The sequence below is a fragment of the Petaurus breviceps genome, unplaced genomic scaffold, assembly GCF_028583685.1.
Source record: "Petaurus breviceps papuanus isolate PSGF00001 unplaced genomic scaffold, PetGlider_PUasm1.0 185, whole genome shotgun sequence".
NCBI classification, from domain to species: domain Eukaryota; kingdom Metazoa; phylum Chordata; class Mammalia; order Diprotodontia; family Petauridae; genus Petaurus; species Petaurus breviceps.
The window spans coordinates 29,489,901-29,503,529 of NW_027185797.1; positions in this window are offsets into that span (position 1 = coordinate 29,489,901).

Consider the following 13,629-nt stretch of genomic DNA (forward strand, 5'->3'; position numbering starts at 1 on the left):
GGTCCCGTACAAAATCAACACCTCATGTCTACACGATGACGAAGGACTTCCTTAGCTCCCTATGGCTAGCACTATGGAGCCACATCTGCCTGTGAGGAAAGGGGTGTGCCCACCAAGGAATAGCTACCCAGGTTGCAAGATCAGAGACTTGCAGCCAGAAGAGGCCTCGGCAGTCAAGGATACCAAACCCCTTCATTTTACTCAGAGGGCAGACAAGGACGATAGCCTTCAAAACTATTTCATTAATGCTTTTGGTTTTTTAAATTTCCAATGCTTACATCATGACAAAAGAAAAAACTCTTCATTAAAACTCAACAGCCGGCAACTTTATCCAACAACGTTCCTCTCATGCCCTCTGGAGCAGGAGGGGGAAGTGTGGTCCCTGATCACACATCTTCCTTCTGGATAGATTCTCCTTCCCGGGCTTTCACAACAATGGACTCTTTTGGTTTTCTTCTTACTTATCTGAACCCTCCAGGTCAGTCTCCTTTGCTGGATCCTCATTACACTCCCTACCTTTGAGTGACCCCCAAGGCTCTGTCCTAATTCCTCTTATAGCCTCTCTTCATTCTCACTTGGCAACCTCATCTTCCACGAGCTTAACCATCTCCTCCATTCAGATAACCCCCATGCCTCTTCTGAGCTCCAATCCCACATGTCCAGCTACCCACTGGACATTTCAAACTGGATGTCTTGGACATAGGCATTTCCAACTCACCACACACAAAGCAACTCATCACCTTTCTCTGCAAGTACACCCCTTTTCTGAATTTCTTCATTTCTGCCAAGGGTGCCATGATAATTCCAGTTTCCCAGGTTCATAACCTCCATATTATCTACAATTTCTTTCTCTCCCTCATCCCACATATCCCATCAGTTGTCAAAGCTTGTTTTTAGTACCTCCACAATATCTTTCTCCTCTCTCCCCTTCCCTCCACGCATAGCCACCCACTATTCCAGCCCTCAATGCCTAGATCTCTTTCTAATTGACCTTCCTGCCTCAAGTCTCTTCTTTCTCCAATCCACACTTCACACTGATACCAATTTTCCTAACTAATAATTAAAAGATAATTTAAATATGAACAAAAAGATAATTTTCCTGAAGTGTGAATTGGACTGTGTATTTCCTTATTCAATAAACTTCTCTGGCTCTTATAACCTCAAAGACCATGTATAAACTCTTCTGATTGGCATTTATAGCCCTTTACAAACTAGTCTCAACCTATCTCTCCAGCCCCAGTCTTTCTCTCCTGCCCCCCCCCCCATATACTATAGTGTCCTGTCAACCCAGCCTTCTTACTGTTCTTCATAAAGTAATAGTACATGTTTATATAGTGGTTTTACCTTTCCTGCCTCTGCAAGTTTTCATGGACAAATAGAACTCATTTCTCCCTCATCTCCTTTTATTAAAATATCTACTTTCCTCCTAGATTCAACTCAATGCCATCTTCTATGTGATCCCTTTACAGCTGTGAATGCCTTCCCTGTGCATGGAGCCTGCCCTGACCATGTACAAGGTCTTTGAAGGCTGAAGTTGTTTGACTTTGGCTTTCTGTCTCCAGTACTTTCACAATATATGCTTACTGGTTGATTGACCATCAGCCCTGTGCAACCAAGATTGGTCATTATATCAAATCTTGATTCCTGATGTCTTTGGTTTACATTATGGTCATGGTGTATCTTGTTGTTTAGTATAATATCTAGACATTTTAAAAAGAGAAAAAACTTTCTTTAAAAAGGTCAAATTAGGGGGAAAGATTGCTATTTTTGTTGTTTCAATAGTGTCTAATTCTTTGTGACCCCATTTGGGATTTTCTTGGCAAAGATGTTAGAGTGGTTGCCCTTTTCTTCTCTAATTCATTTTATAGATGAGGAAACTGGGGCAAACAAGGTTAAGTGACTTGTCCAGGGCCACACAGCTAGTAAGTGTCTGAGGATGGATTTGAACTCAGGTCTTCCTGACTCCAGGCCTGGCCCTCTACCCACTGTGCCACCTAGCTGCCCTTAAAGATTCCTCTGTATACATGTGTATATTTTTTGAACATCCCATTCAAATCTAAAGTTTAGTTCCTAGTTTAGGAACATAAAACTCACATTATACATACCTTCATTTGTTCCTAAAATGAACATATTTGAAATCTTTTGATATAAAAATTCTAGGCACATTTGGGGGAAATATTTCTTCTTTTTTTGAAAAAAACAATTTTTTCCCTCCTTGGTCCTCTCCTTCCCCCGATTTCTGACCACTGCCCACCTTTCACAACTCAAGGGGAAAAAGTCAAGATTGCAGGTGTAAACAGGGGGTAGATGGAGGCTCCCTATGGCCAGGCCAGCTTTCTGAATATGTTGTCTCTCCGACTGAGGGATGTGGGTTTTTTCAAATGGAAATTTCTGAGCAGAGTCAGTTTGGGCTCTGTGGGTAGTGCTTGTTCTTAGAAATCTCAAAGCTTTCGGGGCTGGCAACCTAGTCCTTGTGACTCCTCCTTATTCCCATCAGGAAGTAGTTTTCATTGAGAAAGGCTGTAAATCTGCACAGGAAAACCTGCCCTTGAGAAGCTCAATGCAGACAGAAGCTTGCAGTGCCCAGACGGCTAAGAACAGGACCATAAATTTGCACACACTATCCCTCCTGTTTTCTAAAATGTTGGTGACCAGACCCCAAGGGGATATTCTGTTTTGCAGTAATCAATAGTCACTGAATGACTTTTGGAGAGCTTGAGGACACTGGGAAGGTGCTGAATAATGTCAAAGACAGCTTTCTGGGAAACAGTCAAGACTAGTTTTGAGCTGACTTTAGGGAAGCAATTGGGATAATGGGAAAAACACTGACCTGGGTCTCAAGCCTATCTCTGCCACTAGCCAGGTATCTGATATGGAGTGCATCCTATCAATTGTGTAGAAGCTAGTGGTAGAACCATAGCTAAGGTGAGACAATTGGAGTATTGAACTAGGGCACCAAAATCTAGAAAGTGTAAGTAAACAGTACCTACACTCTTTCTACTGGGAAGAAACAAATGAGTAGTTAGTTAGCAAGGATAATCAGTCAACCACATCCCAACTTCTCTGGGGTCCAACCCTTCCCTGCTTCCTTCTCTCTCTATAAATAGGGTCCCCAGCAACAGTCGTGCAGTGGTTTGGGGATTCTGTCCATGGAGCCGGTGCATCAGGGCCTCTGTCCCTCTCCATGAGATCATATGCCAGGATCCCTCATACCAAACGAACTTGAGAGCATAGTTTGTGCTGCTTTCCCCAGACACATTTTATGAAGGCTGCCCTGGATTCCAGAACTGTTAGTGATGACTGACTAATTTGGCACGTGTCTTATCCTCTTACCAGATTATAAGTAACAGTACCTTATTCCATCTTCATAGATCTAGGGCCTAGCTAAATGCCTTTTACAAAGCATTTAACAGATGTTTTTGAAGTGAAAGGAAATGATGACATTTTCTAGGGCCCTCATTTTCCTCCAATGTCATGCTGGAAGAGGTGATCTCCGGTCACTCCCAGCTCTGACAGCCGATCTCCGGACCTTGCCGGCTCCCTCTTTAGCCTTCCCTCTCTGGTAAACTTCTCTGCTCCTAACACTGTGCCTTCATTTATGCTTCCCTCCCCTTTCCCTCTCTTTACCCCTTTGCTTGCCAGGAGCAGAATTCCCAAGCTGCTCTTGGGGTTTCTGTCTCCAGGCTCCCTGGCAATCACACATGGTTTAGAGACAGAACAAATCAATCATGCTCACCCGGTTTGTCAGTCACAAGCACTTTGCTCTCTAACACAGATATGGCTTTTTCCTTCTGAGGCTTAATGGTTCTGGGCCTCAGTTTATGCCTTTGTAAAACAAGGGAGTCAGATTAGTGGCGTCTGAGATTCCTTCCCACTTTTAGGTCTGTTATTCTAGGAGCCAACAGTAATGAGGACCACAGATGAGATGACATTCATTTAGGAATTAATACCAATTCCAAAAATGGTATGAGGATGCACTCTTCCTAGGTCCTTTCCTTGGGAAAGCTACACACAGCTGTTCTCAAGGTCATGGTGCCCCCAGATTGGCACCTGGCAGCTTCCCAGATAACCCCACTATTTATAGAATCCTATGTGGCTCCATGAGTGTTTCCTAAAAACCTTCTGTTTGATCCAGGCTTAGCCTCTGTTTGTGTGTTAAAGGAGAGATCAAAGGTTTCTTTGCTTTGGTGAGGTAAAGACTAGGTGACTAGCCATGAGATCTGTCTCTTACTTTCTGTGCATGACTGTAGGCAGGTCATTTCTCCTTTCTGGGGAATGTTTCTTTTCTGTAAGATGAGGGGGTGAGGGTTGGATGATTTCTGAGGAGTTCTATAACATAGAACATAGGCTCTCTGAGCATCAAAACCCAAGGGACCATTGAAACGTTATACAGTGTATTGACCTAGGGAGGGAGATGATGGAGGTGACCATAAGTACAGAGATATTTATTATTCCTGGATACAACAAATGGTCTTTGGGAATATATGGGGACAGAAAAAACACAACTATCATTTCCCTGAAATGTTTCTCTTACCAAAAGTATTGTGAAAGAGATAGGAATCAGAAGACTAATATTCGTATAAGTGTACATATGTATGTGTATGTGTGTGTCTATGTCCCATGATCCTTATCTAGAGGACATAGGTGCCCTGTCTGAGTCAAATAGGAGGGAAACATAGTCTCCAGATGGAGTTTCTGGCAGATTTCTGTTGGAAAGACATGGAGCTGGGATTTGGAGTAATCAGAATGTCAGAGATGGAAGTGGCCTCAGATACTATCTGGTCCAAGTCACATCTGACCAGGAATCCCCTGTGCAATAGATTAACAAGTGGTCATCTAACCTTTGCTTAGATACCTCTCCCCATCCCCAGTCTCTCCATCTTGGAACAGATCAGTTGGAACATTTTGATTTGTACTGAGCTGAAACCTTCCTGTCTGCAAATTCCACCCATTTCCCTGAGTTTTACGGTCTGAAGCCAAGCAAAACAATTGCAATCCCACTTCTATATGAGAGCTCTTCAGATAATTGAGGACAATTATCCTGTCCTCCCTGCCCTCTTAGAGCACAAAAATATTCCATTCCATTCACATAGCATAGTTCTTTGGCCATTCACCAATTGTTAGACATATATTTCGTTGCCATTTTCTTGCTATTATAAATAATGCTGCTGTGAATATTTTTTGTGTGTATAAGCCTTTTCTTGCTATCATTAGCTTCCCTTGGGTCTAATCCCAGTAGTGGGAAATCTGAGTCAAAGGGTATAAGCAATTTAGTAACTTCGCTTGCATAATTACAAATTGTTTTCCAGGATGGTAAGACAAATTCAGAGAGATACTAAGAGCGTATTAGTTTGTCTGTGTTCCTGCAACCTTTCAACTATTGAATGTTCCCATTTCTCCCCATTTTCCCCAATTTTATTGGTATGAGATGATACCTCTGAGTTATCTTCATTTGTATTTTTTGTGATTATTTGTAATTTTGAATGATTTTTTAGCTGTTGCTAATAATTTACATTTCTTCTTTTAAAAACTGTCTGCTCATATCCTTTGAGTACTTACCTGTTGAGAAATGGTATATAATTTTATACATATTTTAAAATCAATTCTCTGTATATTTTGGATGTCAGTTTTCAGAGATGCTTAATGCAAATCCTCCCTCCCCCATTTGTATCTTTTTTTTTGGAGCTGGGAAGGCAGGACAATTGGGGTTAAATGACTTGCCCAAGGTTACATGGCTAGTGTTAAGTGTCTGAAGCTGGATTTGGACTCAGGTCCTCCTGGCTCCAGGGCTGGTGCTCTATTCACCATGTCACCTAGCTGCCCCAGTATCTTTTTTCTTATTCTAGCTGCACTCATTTTGTTTGTGCAAAAGTGATACAATTTTATATAATCAAAATCATATGTCTTTTTTTATATTCTCCTATATCATTTGTCTTGTTGCATATTCTTTCCTAACGCTCAGATGTCAAATATATAATTTTCCATTCTGCTCTAATTTTTTTTATTAAAAAAATGTTCAGATCATTTATCCCATTGGGACCAATAGAGGCTTATGATTTAAGATGTTAATCTAAACTGATTTTTCCACCAAGTTTTCCCAATATTTCAGGCATTTCTTGTCAGATAAATATTTCCTTTCAGAGGAACTTAGATTCTTGGATTTATTAAATATTAGACTACTATATATGTTCCCTAGATCTTATTTATATGATCTGATTTATTCCATTCTACTGTATTTCTTATCTAGTAACATATAGTTTTGATAATTTATGCTTATAACTTAGATCTAAAAATAACAAACCCCCTTCATTTCTATTTTTGGAGAAGTTCACAGTGAATGGAGAGGAAATTTTAAAAAATCATAGGAAACGACTATACCCAAGTATATAGCATAATAATGGAAAACTTGAAAGAAATGGGTAAATATATTAAAAAACATAAAATACATGAACAAATTATGAAATAGAGAATCCAATAATTTAACTTTGGAAAAAGAAATTAAGCAAACCATAAATGAACTCCCAAAAGAAAAAAATCTAGATGGATTTACAAGTGAATTCTGCAAAACGTTTAAAGAATAAACTATCCCTTTATTCACTATGCTTATCTAAAAAGTGAAGAAAAAAGGCAACACAGAAAACTTTTCCTATGACATAAATATGGTTCTGAGATCTAAACCAGGCATTACAGCTTTTTATTGCCTAGAGACAGACCTCTGCCTCACTTTCTAGTCACCAGCTCCAAACCACATCCTCTTCCCACACTTACCAGCTCCCCTTTGCACGTTGTCTTCCTCCATCAGACTTGTAAGCTCCTTGAAGAGAGAAACTATCTTTTCTTGCTTGTACCTGTATCACTAGCACAGTGTCTGGCATTATTAGACACTTAATCAAAGCCTTACTTATAGATCTATTTATCAATCTATGTATGAAAAAGGTACTACAGTTACTATATACCTATAGATAAATATGACTAATAACATGAAATATTAACTAAAATTACAATTGCTAATGCAGTGCTTTAACATTTTCAAAGAATTTGACATATAATATCTCATTTGATATTTGATAAAATATTAGTAAAGAAGTCTCAGAAATATAAATAACTATTCTTTATGATCAAATACAATTCATACTATGGATACAAAAATGTGGTTCAAAATTAATGAAATCATCAGTACAATTAGTAATATTAATAACAAATAAATAAAAATCATGTGGTTATATCAGGAGGTAGGAAAAAAACCCTGCAGACTGCTAGGTGCTTCCTTAGCACTCATTCCTTTCTTCCCCCAAATAAGCCTGGTTCTGGCACTGGGCACCAGTGCCATGAAAAGGATTGAAAGGAATTTACTCACCCTAACCTAAATATTAAGCAAGACTAGGGGAATTCTCCCTGAAGGGATAAAAGGTTGTTTTCTAGGGGAGGGGGTGTGGGGGGGTGCGAAAGAAGGATCTGGAGGTCAGGGACCCTTTTCTGTGCCAGCCTAGAAAATGAAGATGTATTGATTAGCCCTAGGCTTGGAACAGTCTCATTCAAGAATGGTAACATTCCTTCAGAGGAAGAAGGAGCTCTGAAAATGGAAAGGCTCCAGAAGGTGGAAAGAACCTGATGGAAAGGAAATCTGGCAGCAGATGATGATAGTGAGAGTGAGAGAACCCGCCAATGAATGGCACCACTGAGGATGGAGAGAAGGCGCGACTTCAAAGATGGCACCATGAGCAGCTTGATGCTGGGATGTTGCCTTCAAGGCTCAGAGATGGGGAGCCTTTCCCAATTTTCCCCACTTGTTAGCTAGCCTCTTCAAGTCACTATGAGTTCATTTTGTCTTGACTTTGCTGTGTATGAGTTCCAGTCCCACCCTTTGTGCTTCCACACACCCCCACCCCCCACCCCATGGGCTTCTGGAGGGCAGGGACTATTAACAGTAGGTGCTTAATAAATGCTTATCAAATAGAATTAGGGCTGAGCTACTGCCCTAGGACCTTGACTTGTCCAGGGCATATCATTCTTTCACAGATTCCCATGCCTTCTGGGAATTCCTCCAGACTCACTTGGTATTTAGCTTTGGGTGAGTAAATTCCTTTCAACACCCATAATGTCTCTGGCAGTTTGTGTGAGAGCCATGCAAATTACCTTGGAATCTCAACAAGTCCTAAGAGGAACTTGGCAATATTGGAAGTGCTGGGATGTGTGTGTGGAGGGGAGCTGGTGAGATCTGTCTTGCAACTCCTCAGGTCCAGCTCACTGTCCTCCTTACCATCCTTATAATGAAGGGGATAAACTAGGAAGCTTCTAAGGTACCTCCCAAGCTTATGATTAAAACATCCATTTCTTATTTTGAATTACTAATGCCTTATTTTGTTAATTTTTATTTAATTACTAATAGTTTCATTGTATGATTACTAATATTGTGACAATATTATTTTCTTTTATTCATCATTGCATAGGATCTATGGCTGAAAGCGACCTTAAAAATCATATAACCCAACTCCTAATTTAAAAGATGAAGAAAACTGAGGGGCAGAGAGAAATGAAATGGCCCCAAATCATTCAGGTAATAAGGAATTCGTGGAGAATTTGAGCCAGAGCCCTGGACTCCAAAGTCAGATCTCTTTCCTCTTGACTACAAAAGGACAGAGATTTGCTGTATTAGACTTTGGCTAAGCTTTTACTGGCCAGCCTGGGAACCCAACTACCAATTATAACATTGTTTCTATGGCAAAATGTGCTCTAAATTCCAAACTTTTAGAACATATTCTATTTGAAAATGAGAGATTCTCTGTAATAATAGGAATCAGAAAGACATCTCCTCTTTGAAGGGCTGTTGAGTCTTAAAATAAGGACTATTTTGTCTTGTTTTTTCACTTTTGTCTAGTATTAGTTCAAGAATAGTGCCCATATAATAAGTGATCTGAATATAAAACCAAATTCAATGAGCTCCTTGCGAAAGAGGAATGAGCCTTCCTTCATTGAACCCATTTGTTGGAGATAGACATTAGTGTGGGACTCATAGGGTACCAAATGATTTCCTGACATGTGCCCTACCTCTCCCAGAAGGTGCTGCCCAATTCTTCCTTTTTCATAGAGAGGCACTGTAGCCAGGTCAACAAACATTTATTAAATGCTTGCCATGTGCCAGGAATAAGTGCTGGGAACACAAATACAAACAAAAAGAAAGACAGCCCTCAAGGAGATCACATTCTAATGGGGAAGACAGACTATGGGGTTCACAATGGGCAAGACAAAGGGATCTCAAAAGCAAGAGATGGGGGTTGTAGAGAAGTCCGGAGAGTCAGGAGCAGTTACAGGAGGGGAGTGAAGGGATGCAGTGGTTGGGACTGGGTATTGACTCAAAATGGAGATTTTAGGGAGAGCTCATCAACCAAAGGCCAGAATTGGACTTTATTATGCGCCCCCTCCCCCCGCAGCATCCCACATCTGGCGCATTGTGTTCCATTCTGTCTGGATGCACATGGTAGTAGAAAGGACATTGACAAGCTGGAAAGTGTCCAGAGGAGGGCAGCCAGGATGGTCAAGGACCTCAAGATCATGCCATCTGTGGGCTGGTTGAAAGAGCTGAGAATGTTTAGCTTGACGAGAAGACTGAGTACTTGAGTACAAGGGACTAAAGGACTGAAAGTGGTATGTGCGCTGACCCCCCTCACTTTGTGCACCCAGGGGCAAAGCCTCAGTTGCCCTGCCTTGGTTGCAGCTCTGAATAGCATGCTTATCCAGGTGGGGATTTCTGTGGGTCTGTTACATACTTAACTCACATATACAATTTTCTATGTGTGTACACACTTGTCCACATGTTTCTCCAGTGGGCCTTTTGCCTAGAGCTAGTTCAACTGTATGGGGTAAAGAGTAGAGTCACCATCTAGACCGTGAACCAAATGGTACCAATGCTGTAAAAGCACATAGAAACCACGAGTTACGCACCCCCAGCCTATGCATCACTTTTAGGAAGTCCTGATTTCAAATTTGACCTCAGGCTCTGGCTGTGTCACCCTGGACAAGTCACTTAACTGCTTCCTGCCTTAGTTTCCTCAACAGTAAAATGGGAAAACAGAACCTACTTTCCAGTGTTGTGGTGAGGATCAAATGAGATATTTGTAAAGCTCTTGGCATGGTGCCTGGAACATAGTAGATATTATGTAAATGTTAGTTATTTTTTTTTATTATTATCTGAATGTGAGCTCTGATTTTCGTTTCTTTGTAGGCTTCATATTTGTCATTTCTTATGGGAAACACCCCTTTCCCTAAGAAAGCTAATGTCATGGCCAGGGCACAGAGCGATGGTTACAAATGGCGCCATGGTGTTTTGTGCCTTGGGACACTGGAGTTAGAGATTGTTGTTGTCATTCAGTCATCTCAGTCATGTCTGATTCTCGGTGACCCTATGTGGGGTTTTCTTGGCAAAGATACTGGAGCGGTTTGCCATTTCCCCCTCTAGCCCATTTTACAGATGAGGAAACTGAGGCAAACAGGGTGAAGTGGCTTGTCCAAGGTCACACAGCTCTTAAGCATCTGAAGCTGAATTTGAACTCAGGTCTTCTTGACTCCAGGCATGGTGCTACCCAGTGCACCACCCAGCTGCTTAGAGTCAGTGACCAGGGCCTCAATCACCACCCAGCTGCTTAGAGTCAGTGACCAGGGCCTCAATCGGTGCATCAGAGGAGACCCAAATGTGGAGGAAGGTCCTGAAGGGAAGGAGCCTTCTTCTCAGTAGGGGCAGTGATAGCTAAACTTATAAGCCGCTTTAGAGTTGGTGAATCCATCTCCGTGGACAGAGAGAAGAGGGGTGGCAGGCTGTGGTCAGAGGGGCTGACATCGTGGCCCAGCTCAGTAACACATTCTGGATGAGTTCTGGGTTTGGGTTCCTCATCTCTGAAATGAGGGGCTAGCCTAGATCAGGGGTCTCTTTTTGAATGACTGTTCCTAGTGTAATTTTTCCTTTCCATATTGGGAAGGGAGAGGGTCTAATTTTCCCAGTGGTCCCTTTGTAGCTGCTGTGAATTCCAAAGGCCATGTCCGGAGTTTGAGCAACTGGGAGGGGAGTGGAGAAGAGTGTGCTGGGCTGTAATGGGTGAAGGGGAGCTGCATTTGTTTTAGATTCTGGACAGCTTGGGGAGGGGGAGGGTTCACCCTTCTTTCCACTGTCTAGTTGATCACACACCCCTTGGAGTCAGGCCATGGCCCCCTGGGGATCGTGTTATGGCCTCCAGGGACGTTGGGTCTATGGAGATGACCAGAGGAGATGGCCTCTTGGCTCCTCTCTATAAGTCTACTGCAGCTGACTAGTTTCTGGCTCTTACTGCTTTTGCATGCTAGGTTCCCAGAAGGTGGCTGACTATTTCTCTTTTCAGGATTGTGGGGATAGTCCTAAAGGCTTAGGTTTTCTCCCCTAGAATTATGGCTCCTGACTCTGCATTGAATGACAAGTCACCCAGACTTAACTAATTTTGAGAAAGGGGGGATTTACTAAGAACAATTGGTACAGAAGCATCCTCCCTCCCCAATCTGGGACACCCTGCCCCCATTTGTACACAGAAGGTCCCTGGGAAGAGGCGGCTCAAGCTCGGAGTTGAGTATGACCAGAAAGTGGCCCCTGCTTAATAAATAACATATATATATATAATATATTATATAATATATATTTTGTATATATATATATATATATATATATATATATATATATATATATATAAAATAAATAAAAAGTCCCTTTTTCCCTGTGTGGAATCCTGAGGGAGTTCCCCTTTGCTGCCTGAGTGCTGAGCTCTAAGGCCCATGCCCTTGGAGAGGCCGGTATCCTTGGAGAGGCAGGAAGCTGCCCTTCCTTGGTGTGTCTCACGGGTTCCCACTTCCCCATGCAGGCTTTGATGTCAGCTCCTTCTGATACCACCCCAGGCCAGTGGCAAGTCCAGACTCTTCTGCCTTCTCCAGGCACAAAGCCAGCCTCTCCCCTATTTCTGAGCGAGCACTTCAGGGATGTGTTATCCCTTCCCTTCGCTGATGAGTAGTGAGTGGCTTGCTAGTAAATGTTGGAGGTAGGATTTGAACCCAGATCTCCGACTCCAGCATTCTATACTCCACAGCGAGCGGCTACTTTTTTAACTGTTTATACTGGCCAGAGTACCTTTTAAAAAACAGTATAAAAATAGGAGGAACTGGAAGAAGCACATGCCTGATACTGAAGGAAAGCATGATGAGGTCTGAAATTCTGAGTAGAATTGTTAGACTCCTTTATCTTAAGGAAAATATTACCCTTGGAAGGGTGGCCAAATCAGCCCTGACTGCAGGGGAGTGATACCCTGCATAAAAGTGGTGGGAATAGTCTGCAAGCTAAGCTTTCATGAAAATATTCTGAGGGCTTTCTTCCCCAGTGAGAACAATAATTTACAGTGTGGCTGGCGAATTGAACCCGGACTTGGAATAAGGAAGGAATGACTTCAGGTCTAGAGCCTTTATTAGCTGTTGACCCTAGGAAAGTCACTGAGTCTGTCCTGGGCCTCAGTTTCCTCATCTGCAAAATGCAGCACTTACCTTACAGGGTTGTTGTGAGGCTGAAATGACAAGTAAAGTCATTTGCACACTTTAAAATGTACTGATCATATCTTAGGGACCAAGCATGACTTTATGAGACTGATGATGAAACCTTGCATCCTTAGCAGACAACTAAGACAAATTCAATGAAGCAGGAGAGGATATTCACTACTTCTGTGGTTTCTGTGATTTTTTTTTTTTGCTTTTTGGAGTGCAATTGGGGTCAAGTGACTTGCCCAAGGTCACATGGCTAGTTTTATTTTTTTTATTTATTAAGTGTCTGAGGCTGGATTTGAACTCAGGTCCTCCTGACTCCAAGGCCGATGCTCTATTCACTGTGCCACCTAACCGCCCCATGTTTCTGTGATTCCAAGGGAGTGCAAGTCTTAAATTTTTGTTCCCTCTGAATTTTGATGCCATGGGGCAAAGACCCAGTTGCCTTGTCCTAGTTACGGCTTTGTGTTCTGTTTGTTTTTTTAAACTGACAAAACCTCAAAGGTTTCTTTTTGTGCTGGTGATTCTGATCATTCTCTTCCCAGTCTAACATGAGGAGTTCATGTATAGCAATGATTTCAGAGTATAGGATGAAGAAGTTCCTGGAGAACTTGGTACTCTGAGAAATGGCCCTTGTAGCACTGGGTGGTCAGTCTGAGCTTGCAGCATGTAACTGTGTCTGTCCCATTGGGTCAGCGTCTCAGGCACTGATCTGAGCAAGCTGGGTTCTGTTTTCTGCATTCCCAGGACAATGAAGACCCCTATTTGGGGTCCTACCTGTCTATGAGTGGCAGCAGGCTGGTCTAGACTAGTCAGGTTACTGGGGGAGGATGAGAATGGGCTCCAGACTAGTCTTACTGGATCTGTAGACTTAGCCCCCTCCCCCATCCATTTCTGAAAGGACCTGAGAACTACTGAGCAAAAGAGAATCCCTTTATAGAGGGGAAGATGGAGAAGAATATTCCTGTGTTCCTTTTTTTCCCCAGCTCAAGATCATTCCCAAGATGCTGGTCCCCACTGAAAACTGGGATCATGTTAAACTGCTATTTGCAGATCATTTACATAGAGACCACTGCCTCCAGATTT